This window comes from Equus przewalskii, chromosome 7 (genome assembly GCF_037783145.1).
Source record: "Equus przewalskii isolate Varuska chromosome 7, EquPr2, whole genome shotgun sequence".
NCBI lineage: Eukaryota > Metazoa > Chordata > Mammalia > Perissodactyla > Equidae > Equus > Equus przewalskii.
The window spans coordinates 1,332,787-1,345,027 of record NC_091837.1 but is presented as its reverse complement, the minus strand read 5'-3'; the positions used below and the strand labels follow the sequence as shown (position 1 = coordinate 1,345,027).

At 43.3% G+C, this 12,241-nt stretch overlaps 1 long non-coding RNA gene across 1 annotated transcript; it reads right to left on the bottom strand.

The window, feature by feature from the left end:
• Window positions 1–5,483: 5,483 nt before the first annotated feature.
• LOC139084410 (uncharacterized) lies at window positions 5,484–10,125 on the bottom strand. The gene is made up of 3 exons (XR_011541746.1): window positions 9,902–10,125; window positions 7,012–7,179; window positions 5,484–5,640 (listed from the first exon to the last, which is right to left on the bottom strand). It is a non-coding gene; the product is annotated as an uncharacterized lncRNA (long non-coding RNA).
• Between the last annotated feature and the right edge of the window lie 2,116 nt (window positions 10,126–12,241).

Here is a 12,241-nt window from a genome sequence, read left to right as displayed (position 1 = left end):
ACTTTGGGCACAGGTTTTAAAATACTTTTCATCAGTGGACTAAAGGCATAATTTGTGGTCTAGTTTAAAAGCTAACATTTTTATATCAATGGTTACATCTTGAAAACAAAGGCAATTTTCAAATGTAACCCACATAGGATGTTTGGGGGAAGATGTATAGTCTCTTATGAAATTTTATCTATTCATTTTCATTAAACATTTTTTCCAGTTTTGTTGAGATATAATAGACATATCACATCTTAGGAAAATTTATAAAGCACCCAATAGACACGGATAAGTGAAATTCATTTGTAAGTTTAGGTGCTGCTTAAACTTGGGCAGCAGAGATTTCTGTGGGTTTTAAGGGAAGAAAGCAGCTTGGAGAGACACCATTCAGTTTGTCTGGCTGCAGCCCCTCCTCTTGCATTGCCTGCCCCACCCTTACTTTCTGGAAAACTTTCTTGGGAAACAGCTATGATCTTATTGGGCATGTTGTAGCTCTGATAGGATGTTCTGGAATCTTTTACTAGTTTCCTCACCCTATAGCAGAGGCAAAATAGTAGCCAATCTTTGCTGAATGAGCCAAAGCTGGCAGAGGAAGGCCAAAGTGTGTGGAGCCATGGGTGCTCATATTACAAGCTGCCTAGGATGTGCCAGTAATGACCAGAGGAGCTGGGTGTTGTCGGCATCGTGTGATGAAGAAACCATGGCTTGGAAACTTTGCCCAGGGTTACACATCCCTGAGTGGCTGGGCTGAGAGTGAACCTTGGCTTGTCACACTCCAAAGCCCAGGTTCTTTTCTGTCATATCGGGCCACTCCTCTCTCTGCTGTTCAGTCCGTCCAGAGTTTAGTCTCATGGACAGGAAGGGAGGAGAGACTCAACTGCTCACAGTTCCCCCTTAACAACCCTCCTTCCCATCCCCACAGAGGAGGATAAATGACTCTGCCACTCAACGGATACACTTTCAAAAACTGGTCTGTCAGAGTTAACACCGTCCATTTTGGGTTCCAAGTGGGGACTCTGACCCCTAGGGCACGCAAATGAGAGCTTTCATTTCTTTTTTCTTGTGATGTCACTTTCTAATTCTGCGCTGCAGGCATTGGGCAAACAAAGAATGCTTGGGGCTATGCAGGTGGCTAAGTTGTAAGCTGTCATCTGATTGACGGACGAATGCTGCTGAATGTTGTGCAGCACTCCAAAAAGATAGCGCAGGAGCTCTGCATTGGCTCTGGGCAGCTCATCCAAAAGCCTAAAGACACAAAAATGGACCTTTAAAGACAGCACGTCATTTTGCTCAGGAAGTTGGAAATACAGAGAAAGGGAACAGAGGACTTCTTTGTAGAGCAGGCACAAAGCCCAGTGAACATGCACGAGAATGCAGAAATGGCCCTCCTAAACATGCTGCCTGAAATATTTTCCCTGAAACGCCTAGAACGTGTTCTCATTTGGGCACATCTTATTAACATCGAATTTAATCTAAATATATTTTAAAACTCTGAAACATTGCAGAAACTCTTCAATTAAAGTTCACAAAAGCTCATTGATTAAATTAAACAGCGATGAAATTTCAAAGGCTCCCTTGTTTTGAAGGTAGCAATATAGGAACACTGTCTCAGGGTAAGAGCCCAGCAAAGTTCCAGGCAAAAATGTTTCATTGAGTTCAGTTCCTGAACCAGATAAGAACTTCTCTGGCTAGTTAAGTGTTTGACAAAGGTAAGACCATATCCCTGGAAGATTGGTCCTTAGCATCTCTCTTGGACCAAAGGATTTCATCTGCTCTCAGTTTCATATTGTCAAATAAAAATGGCAAGTAATAGGATATATTGGAATATATGAGGAAGCCATTTTGGTGTAAACCTAATTCGGGCCTGACCTTGTCTTTCCAAAAGGGCCTGACCGAGGCCGTTGAGCATGCATTGTCTATCTGCTTTAGAGATTCCCTATGGCAAGAGCAAAAGGCCCTTGAGATGAGAGGTTGAACTTCCCTCCCCCTGCCAACGTTGGTGTCTCCTTAAGGATTAAGCATCTTTCCTTAGGCTAGAAACTGATTGCTGCGCTCACCTGTGACCACCCAGCTTGAGACAATAAGACTGCCTCCTGCTGCGCCCTTGGAGATAGCAGACCCACTACCTGCTGTGTCCATCAAGTGCTGTGCCGACAGGGCACTCTTGTGGCTATTGTGGGAGGGACATTTAAATCATGTGAAACACCCTCTTTGAGGGTATATAACCACCCTATGTACCCCCACTTCTTTGGAGTGCTCTGTTCCTTTGTGGAAAGACCTCCCGGGTTATAATCCTAAAATTTAAGCTCAGAATAAACTCACCCAAATTTTCATTTATTGATTGGTTATGGATTATTCTCATCGACAGTATTCAGAAGGTAGAAAATGGTCAAGGATTCCTTATTAACAAGACTAGGAGAAGAACAAGAACTCAATAAGAGCAGTAAGGCATGCCACTGTTTTTGAACTGGCCTCCGTGGGAGTGGTCAAATCAAACTCTTTGGCATTGGTCATTATTTTGGTGGACAAAGCTGTAAAGTATAAGCTAATATTTTCCTAAGAGTATGTTGATTGTACTTTGGAGGTGTGCCCCAGTAGAGTAATCATGGCATCGTTACCTCTGAGTGGCAGCGATTTTCTCCTCCTCGTTACTCTCCATCAGTTATACTGACCCATTTAGCATAGAGGTCAGATGTAAAGACACTCCCTGGGATGTTTTAGAAGAAAATCCTTACACACATCAAAAGAAGAGTATTATTCTTATGGCAAATACATATTGGACAAATTACAGGGAAAACATGGAGTTGAAAAGTTGAGTTTCTGTCCCCACTTCCTTCTCAGGCTCTCCACACTGTGACCCACGCAGCGCTCAGCTCCACCTCTCCACTGACTTGCACACCCTGAAGTGGGTGCTTGGACTTCTAAAACTTAGAAGCACCAAAGCAGAGTGGGCCACAGTGGGAGCGAAGAGAAAGCCCCCTTCTATCACCTGGAACTTCCTCTTGGTGTCCATTTTAGTAAACTAGTAGAAACTGACAAGGTCCGGTGAGACGTCATCCCTGAATCCTGCTAGTTTCTTGAGAAGAAATACCCATCCCCGTTTAGACACAGTGCTTGCTCTTAACTCAAGCAAGAGAAGTTCTGAAACAAACCAAACGCACACACCCTCGTGCTCTCGCACACATATTAAGAGAGAACTGAGCCTTCTGACTTGAGGTATGTGTGCTCCTTGGGAGAACACTGCATCACAATAGCCTCGTTCATCCTGGTTTTAACTGTATGAACGTTCGATCCTGCAGACTGGGAAGCAGCAGACATTGGAAATATATTAAAATCCCCATTGGGTAACAATGTGTTACCCCTTACAGTCTGTGAGTGGGACATACAGATCCTTCCAAAAAGAAGAAAAATTTACTAAAAACTTAGATACATCGCAACTTCAGGCCTCTGAGTATCAGGGCTACAGACGCACAAATGTCAGCTTCCTAAGTGGAGGCCTGGAACATCTGTCACTTTAGAGGGCTGAGGAACAAGTTTAACATCGTAGAATTGGGCCTATTAAAATTTACGAAGCTTTAATGTTTGTGCAAGACTGAGGGGAAGTTGTCACATTGTCTTGCTAGTTTCCAAGCACACCTAGCTTCCATTGTTCTCACTCAGCAGCACATGCCTTCTCTTAGTGGTGGCTTGCTCAGAGAAGTGCCTCAGGGCAACTATCCTAATTAGAATCTAATGATGGTTCACTCATGCTAATCCCTATTGAGCTGCTGTTAGTGCCAGGCACTATTGTGAGCACTGGGGACAGAGCAGAGAAGCCAATGGACAGAGTCCCAGTCCTCTCACTTTGACTATGTTGATTGGTGTGTGGTACCCATGGTATTGTAGCTAGCCATGGTAGTTAGTGCTTTTCACCGTGTTTCCTATGGAGTGCTTCCAATATATTTGGAGGGAGGAAGCAGTCCAACTCTGGCCGGCTCTTCAAGTCTGGGAGCGTGCAGGAGCCTGCCTCATGCGTGCACACTACATGCACTCGGAGCATGTGTCTCCTCTCTGTTTCCTGAACCCTGTCTGTGGGAGCCCATTGGTGAGGCTGAGTGTGGTGAAGCCAGAACATGACCCGAGCAGAATATGCCAAGGGTATTCACTGCTGGACCTCTGTTTTTAGACAGCTCAATGGCAAACTCAATGTGGTCCTGATGATGTACTCATTTCTGGTTTAGGTCAACACCCCAGTTCATTGGGCATGGTATTATCAAAGCCAAGTTGCAAAGTCTGATTCCCCACCAAGATCAGTCAACTTTAGGAATGTCTAAGAACTATACCCACGAGTGGCCACCCCCTTGCTAGTCTGTACTTATAACAGAAAGATAGGCAAGACTCTGCTGATGGGCAACTCTAACTCTTGCTGGAAAATCAGTTCCAGGTGGGCACCTCACAGAAGGCAACACTCAACTTGCTATTTGTATGCCTAGAGTATATTTCTAATCATCCCAATGTCACAGTGGTGGACTACTAAGCCACTTCTGAACTGTCCCTATTTATGACAGAGCTGAACAATCATGGGGAACAAGGAAAGACCAAATGGAATCTCGATTATAAGAGAATTTTAATAACCTATTGTAGTCATTTCTCCTTCTGAGCATTCCTCTACAGCTGTTAACAAATACCAAGATGGATTGAGTCAATTCTTTCCCTGTTCTATGATTCCCTTCATAGAAACATAACTGGATATTTGTGATTTAGCGGTATCATTTAAAAACCTTTTTTGTATAAATCTATTGAATTTTCAGAATTCCAAACAAATTTCGTTGCTGCACCTACTTTAAAAGTCAGATTTATAAGAAGAAGCATGTGGTAGGAGCTTGTTACTGTGTGACCATAATCGTGGGTGGTGGGTTAAGCTTAACAAACATTAATAAAGGATGCCAAATTTGGTAAGGGTGAAAGAAGGCAAAAAATAGTGAAGTCACCCCTACACTACTTTTAAATTAAAAGAGGCAGGCGAAAGAAGGATGAGGAAGTGAACGGAGCTTTTGCTCACTCATTGAGCATTTTTTGATTCATTGAATGACAAATGTTGGCTTACTGACTACGGTCAACCTCTCTATCTATTTTCAAATGTTTCATACGAATTTTCTTTTGTAAACTTTGCTTTCATTAGGACAATGGTGAAGAAGTCATCAAAAACAGGATGTTTGTTCTGGTAAACGTTCTGTATATCTAAGTGTGTGTTCAGAATTTTTATTATTATTATTCTGGGATAATGTTCAGGAATGAAGAAGGAGAAGGTAGTGTGTGATGAAAAAGGAAAGTATATCTAACATTTGGGCTTTTAACCACAAACTAACGCCCTTAAATTTGGACTTCGTGAAGTGTTTTTCAGTTTCTCAATCTATTATGCCTATTATGGTTCCTGGGCAATCACGGTAAAGGAGATTCATCATGTACCTTCAGAGTTACGCTGTGTGTGGATAATGCTAGAAGTTTCCCTACCTTTAAGACACATGCGACCACAAGAACAGATTCACAGTTCAGGTTCACTTTGTCCCCAGCATTTAATGTCTCCTTTAGGGCTCTGCATAATTTCATATTGGCCGATTTTCTGAATATGCCCTCTGTGAGCGGCCCTTTTTGCTTAAGAAAGCAAAGCATATCCTATCGGGAAGAAGAGAAAGGAAAAATCAATGGCACCTTGTACTCCAGGAGCCCAGAGCACCAGCTCCCCTTGTCTGAGCTGGGGTAAGCGAGGTGCAGTGCTGGAGGGGGGGGCATGCAAGCAAACGTAGAATTTTTTTTCTCAGTGTCTCTATTTTCTACCCAACCATCCCTTCTACACTCATATGCTGAAACATTTCAAACAGTTGTTAAGTCAGATTTTCCTTTTCAGTGAACTGACACTTTTGAATGAAACTTCCCTGCTTCCAGGCCTTTGTGGAATCACCCGCTCCTACTCCACCAATCTTTCCTCATCATGCCCTAATATAGCTGCTCTTCCCCAGCTATGGAAATCTTGGTGCCATACCCGTGTCCCATTGTTCGTTCCCCTTTAAGGGGCTGCGTACCCCATTTCTACTTCCTGGATTGCTTTCCCTCCTTTCAAATCGGGCTCTCCAAACCCCTCTCCTCCTCCTCTAATTACATCCCCTTCTCATCACTCTTTCCTTTCCTTTTGCTGCATCTTCATGTCCTCTGCTTGTGGTGCAGAAAGGCTCTAGGTATTGGAGTCAGGTAATCCAAGGGACCCGAATCCTATGATGCTACATCTTGGCTCTGTGGCCTTGGGCACAGTGTGCACTTTAGTGAGGTTACTTTTATTCTCATTTGTGAAGTGGGAATGATGATAATCATAGCTACCCCCTAAATTTGCTGTGAAACTTGCAAGGACTGAGGTAGTAGGAGCATGGGACTGGCATGACACATTTCTTCATCGTTAGCCTAAAATTCCCTAGATCTCATAAGTGCTTGGAGAGATACTGGACACTCAATAAATGTTGAAACTGACAATTCCATACACCAACTTGAGTTAACACAGGCCAAATTCTGTGGCTGTCACTGACACATTCTATTTGGATGAAAGGATCCACATATGCCAGAGGCTGAGTCTGTATGCTTCAGCACTGGAAATACAGGTCAAAATCACCTGAGAGATTCTGAGGAGTGAGATTGAGTAGACTCAGCTGAAGGAGGCTGAAGACTACGGTGGAGTTCAGAGAAGATGAGACGGGGTGGACTTCTGGAGACTTTCATCCACATAGAGCCCATTTGCATTGATCTGAGCAGGCATATGTGGGTCTTTGCTGAAACCTATGGAATGGACATGGGTATCTTTTCTTTGTCGTGTTTGCTTTATGACTCAGCAGTACCTAAATCAGATTTTATTCTTTGACATAATATTAGCAAAGCTTTTCCCCCAAAGCCAGCGGCTGTCTAAAGATTTCTCCATTTAGGGATAGATTTAAACGAGACACTTGACCTCTTGAGTCTCCCCTCCTCAGGAAAGCCACAGAAGACCAAAATGAGACCCACCAGAAGAGAAGGGGGCAGGCTGTCGCGTTCACACACATCCCCGAGGCTGACGCCGAAGAGCTGCCCTGGCTTTGGGGATGGTGGCGTCACGTGCAGAAGGTCCTGGCAGGTGCTGGAGCCACGCGGAGGGCCCAGTTGCCCATAAATTAATTCTCACTGACTTCTGGCCTGAATCCAAAGAAGAAGTGAGATTATCAGTAGTAGTTAGTTTAATTTACTTACGGCACATTCATTGCAATGGCAAGAAGAAAGAGGAACTGAGTCAGCTTTTGCACAGAATTTCCCACGTTCGGAAATTGGCCAACTGCATCCTTGTGGTGTTAATCTGCTCTTCTTCCCCTCATCCTGCAAACCTAGAGGCTTGCTCAGACTGGGGTCACTTCTTTCCAGGGGAAATGCTTCCTAGGCAGTGCTCTCTCCTGCCTGTTGCATGAGACACTTCACTTGTACTTGTCCGTGTTTTCTGATGTTTAGTATGAACAGTGGATTCAGGTGACAGATCACATTTTGAAAGCTAACCAGGTTTGGTTTTCAAATCAAGCAGAGTTTGGCAATCATCTACTTTCATAGTAAGTCTCCTCCCACTCTTAGATTCCCTGTTTGCTTTCTGAACGCCCAACCATGGTCAACTTTCTTTCAGCAAAAGGATCTGCCTTTCAAGACACAACCTGCCTGAGCCCACTTCTCAGCCGGCCTCTGGCCTCTGCTCTGGGGTCCACAATGCTCAGGCAGCTCCATGATGACTATCAGCAGTCAGGGTCCTTGGGAAGTGGTCATTAAATGCTGGCTATGTGGTAAGATTCCAGGTGGCCGTGTTTCTTCGGACACCCAAGAAGCTTACCAGAGATGATTTTTAACTACCCAACAGCCCCTGTCAAAAGAATGCTTTTCAAAGGAAAGGTGATCAGCAAGGAAAAGCTGAGTTCCAAGTTTCTAATGCTCAGCTATGAATGTTTACCTAAGAAGGTACCTTAACATTTGTTTAAATCACATGTTTATACCGAATACTAAAAATGTCAACAGAGGAGCCAAGTTGTAGAAGGATAAACAGTGAAGCAACATTTCACCAAGTAGCCTTCAGCGTCCAACCACTCGGCCTTCCTGGGAAGGAGTGAGTGCATCTCCATGTCCACTCACGTGGATGCAGTGCTCCTGGGGCTGGACCAGAGAGAGCAGGATCTGAGAAACAGAAGGCTCCTGGTTCTGCCGCTTAGTCGGATAAGTTTACTGAAAACTCTTTGAGCTGGTTTGGTCAACTTTAATGTAAATGATGCTACCTACACCTCTTTGGACTAAATACTAGAAGGTCCCACTCAGCATAAGGCATGGCTCATAGCAGCCTTGATAAATCTCATCTCCCTCACTCAGAGGCCTAAGGAGGCCTAGACATCTGTCTCCTCCCCCAAAGCAGACCCCACCCCCATTCTCCATTTGATTTCACTGCCTCCAGAAGGTAGCAGTCATGAAGGAATGCCACCACTCCCCTAACTAAGGCTTCTTCCTGCCTGGCATTTGATACCCCTACCATTTTAAAAAGAGAGAAGAAAGCCAATACATTCTTAACTCCAGGAGAAGATTTCTATATGTCTGCATGTACAAATGTTTGTCTCAGATACACGTTAAAATGTAGGTTAGTTGTTGTATGCAACCTGGTTTTCCTACTCTTAACCTGATTTTATTATTTCTAAAACTATCCAAATGTATTCCATTATTCAGCTTAAACAAGAATGCTCTGAAGAAGTGTGCTCTATCCCTTGATACAAAGCTACACATTCAGCTACTCTATGAGCATAGACAGAAAGTATAGACAGTGAGCTAACATCTGTTGCCAATCTCCTTTCTGCTTGAGGAAGAGTGGCCCTGAGCTGACATCTGTGCCTATCTTCCTATATTTTTTATGTGGGCTGCCTCCACCACTTGGCTTGATAAGTGGTGTAGGTCAGCACCTGGGATCCAAACCCACAAACCCTGGGCCACCGAAGTGGAGCGCACTGAACTTAACCACTACACCACCGGGCTGGCCCCCAAAACCTAGCTAGTTTTAAACAGTCCTGGCAAGATTTAGTTTAGTGTTTCCTCATGCTCCAATTAGGGTCTGTGTATTAAAAAATAAATTTTTTGAAAATTTATCCTTCTAGAATAACAATCATAATAAAAATACTTTGAAGTAGAAATTCTATTCTGGCTCAAATACTTCCCAAATAAATAAAATGTCTTCTTCAGAGAAAGAAATATCAATGGGAAAATATTGGAGTGGTAGGGGAAAAAATGACAAGAAGGAAGATAAAAAAGCCCTGACCGTAAACATTCAGTCTAGTTTTGGTCTCGCCCTGGGTCTGAAGCAGACGTGGAAAGCAAGCTTGCTGTGGGAACAGACTTGAGAGTCCAGTTCTCTCTGGAATCCCAAGGCCACTTCAGCCGAAGCCCAGAAGAGAGTCCAGTTCAATTCCATAACTCTTCGCTCCACTGGAGTTTTTGATTCCAGGTGTGTCTAAGACATGTGGTCATTTGGTCCCCTCCCGTGACAGGCCGAGATACTGGACAAATCCCTGAGATCGGGAAGGCACCGTCTCGGGTTGTAGAAGCACATGCTCTGAGAAGACACATGGATGTGCAGACACAGAACTATATGGCAACAGTGCTCTGGGGATACAGAAAAGGGAGCAACTGTCTACCTAGAAGAATTAAAAAAGAAAAAAAACCTTCCTAGAATTGAGCTGGGTCTTGATTTCAGACCTTTGGAGTTTCTCTAAGCTTGATTCTGGGCGGGTACTGGGTTCCTGTCCACACGGGCCCTCCACCCACACATGGAAAATCAGCTTTGTGTCACGCATTTGGGAAGTGGAGACATGAGCCAAGAGAAGGCGCTTGCCGGAGGGGAGGGGCTTACCTTTCCTCTGCTGGTTCCTGGCTGGGTGCCTTGGCTTCAGGATGAATTGGCCTTGCATGTCTGGGGACTCCTGGAAGGTGGAGCCCTCTGGTCCCTGTGGCAGGAGCCCAGTGGCTGGACGATGGCTCATTTTAATTATGTAGGGATGCTCATGTCCTGTACAGAGAAAAATCTAACTATGCATCAGGATGATGGTGATGGATTAGGATCAAACCTCCTTACTGTGAGCGTGTGGGCCACACCAGTGTGTGCTGCCATTCTCCTGCAGCTTCTGGATGAAGAAGGCTGTGCTCCCGGAGCGAGTGCCACGTGCACCCTCACGGGCGACACCTTGCAAAAAGCAGGTGCCCAAGCAAAAGAGTTTAAAATGGAAAGAGAAAAAGATTTTTAACCACGTTGCTTTCTTTGGAATGCATAGATCCGTAAGTGCATTGCACAATGTTGACTTTTGCTGTGTTTCCCTCCGAGAATATTTAATGCCTTCTAGTTTCTGCCTTGACACTAACTAGATCTGTACATCTGAGGCAAATTGCTTGACCTCTCTGAGCCTGACATTCATCCTTTTAAATGCTTACCCTCACACAGACTTATAAGGATCAAGGAAAATATATTAATAAACATTGGTGGTCAATGGTTTTTAAAGAATTTGGACCATATATGTTCAGAATTGCTGTGATCACTGTTGTCTCACTCGTAATGTCATTTTAACACAGAGTTTTTGTTTCCTTTTGTCAGTTCTAAAGACAAGGGCTCCTCAAGAGCAGCAGTGATTTCTTAGAGATGACACCAAATGCGCAGACAACAAAATATATTTGCAAACTGGATTCACGATGTTTTTGTAAAATGTGCATCAAAGACACTATCAACAGATTAAAAGGAAATCCACAAAATGTGAGAAAATATTTGCAAGTCATATACTTAATAAGGGATTATTATCCAGAAAATGTATGGAACCCTTAAAACTCAACAACAAAAAACACAGACAACCCAATTCAAAATTAGGCAAAGGATTTGAATACAAATTTCTCCAGTATAGATATTCAAATCACCACTCTCTTGCATGGATGGTTTAAAGAGCATTAGTGCTCATCAGGGGCGGCTCCTAATCATGCTCTGTCCACTGTTAGTTGGCCGGTCATAGACAACCACAAAGTAAAACAAACACATGGCATAGAAAAGGAAGATTGTGAGGAAAATGTATGATTGATAGTGGTTGTTTTAAAATGTGTGTATTTCAGTATTTTCTAGTCTTCAATAATTGATTATTTTTATAACAAAAGATTAGTGAATACATAAAATTAAATGTTATGTCTGATATTGAATCCAGTTCCGTAATAATAGTTTGTGAATAATCAAGGGCAAATTCCTAATCAGCACGTGATGAATGAAGTGGAAACGTATGTGGATCCTTGGAGACAGTCTTGGAAGACAATTCCGTTGGGCTTCAAAAAAGACAGAAAGGGACAGGACTCTGTCATGGATTCATAGCATGTATTTTAGTATTTACACGTTTGTAGATTGGTTATTTTGTGTTGCTTTAGTATGTCATCACCTAGAGTACCAAGGGCTCTATTCTCATTTCTTTCTTGTACCTCTCCTTGCCCTTTCTTCTTCCAACAAGTAGATGGTACAACAGCGGCTCAATCCGTGCCTGTGAACCAACCACATCCATAAACACTGGTCCTTGGTCTATGTCAAGTTCCCTGAGTAATTGATGAGCAGCACCACCATTGAACTTAGTTATTCTGTGTCTTTCTTGCTCCCCAAAAAGATCTTGTGGAGAATGTTCATCAACCCAGGGCAGATGGGAGGTCCCATGCATTACCAAGCTAAGAGAGACTTTCTTTGCCTAAGGTAGAATTGTGATTTTCTTGGTTCCTTTCTTTTTCAATCAATTTCTGATATACACAACTAATCATATGCATTACACACTCCCTAATTTTGACTGCCTAAGAGTGTTTAGTCAAGGGGTTGAGGAGGAGGATCTTACAATTGACACCTGACTCAAGAATGGATGCAAAATTGGTGGGATCAGATTAAAACTGTACATTACTTAGCCTTTTCTACAGTAGGGATTTTTCCTCTTCAGATTAAGAATTTTGTAACTGTCAACCAAAATGGCCCTGACAGGTACATTCTCCAAGACGAACTCCTGCCTTTTCCACAGGTGTTGTCTCCTCTAGCTTTTGTGGGCCTTGACATGACCACACTTTCCTATCTCATTTTTCAGTCACCAAGGGAGCAAAAGATCTGTGCAAACAGTGCACAGAGTAATCTGTTTCTAAGACTGTTTACTTTTTTGTAATTGCAGGTGGCATCAAGAAAAAGACAAAATGGTAT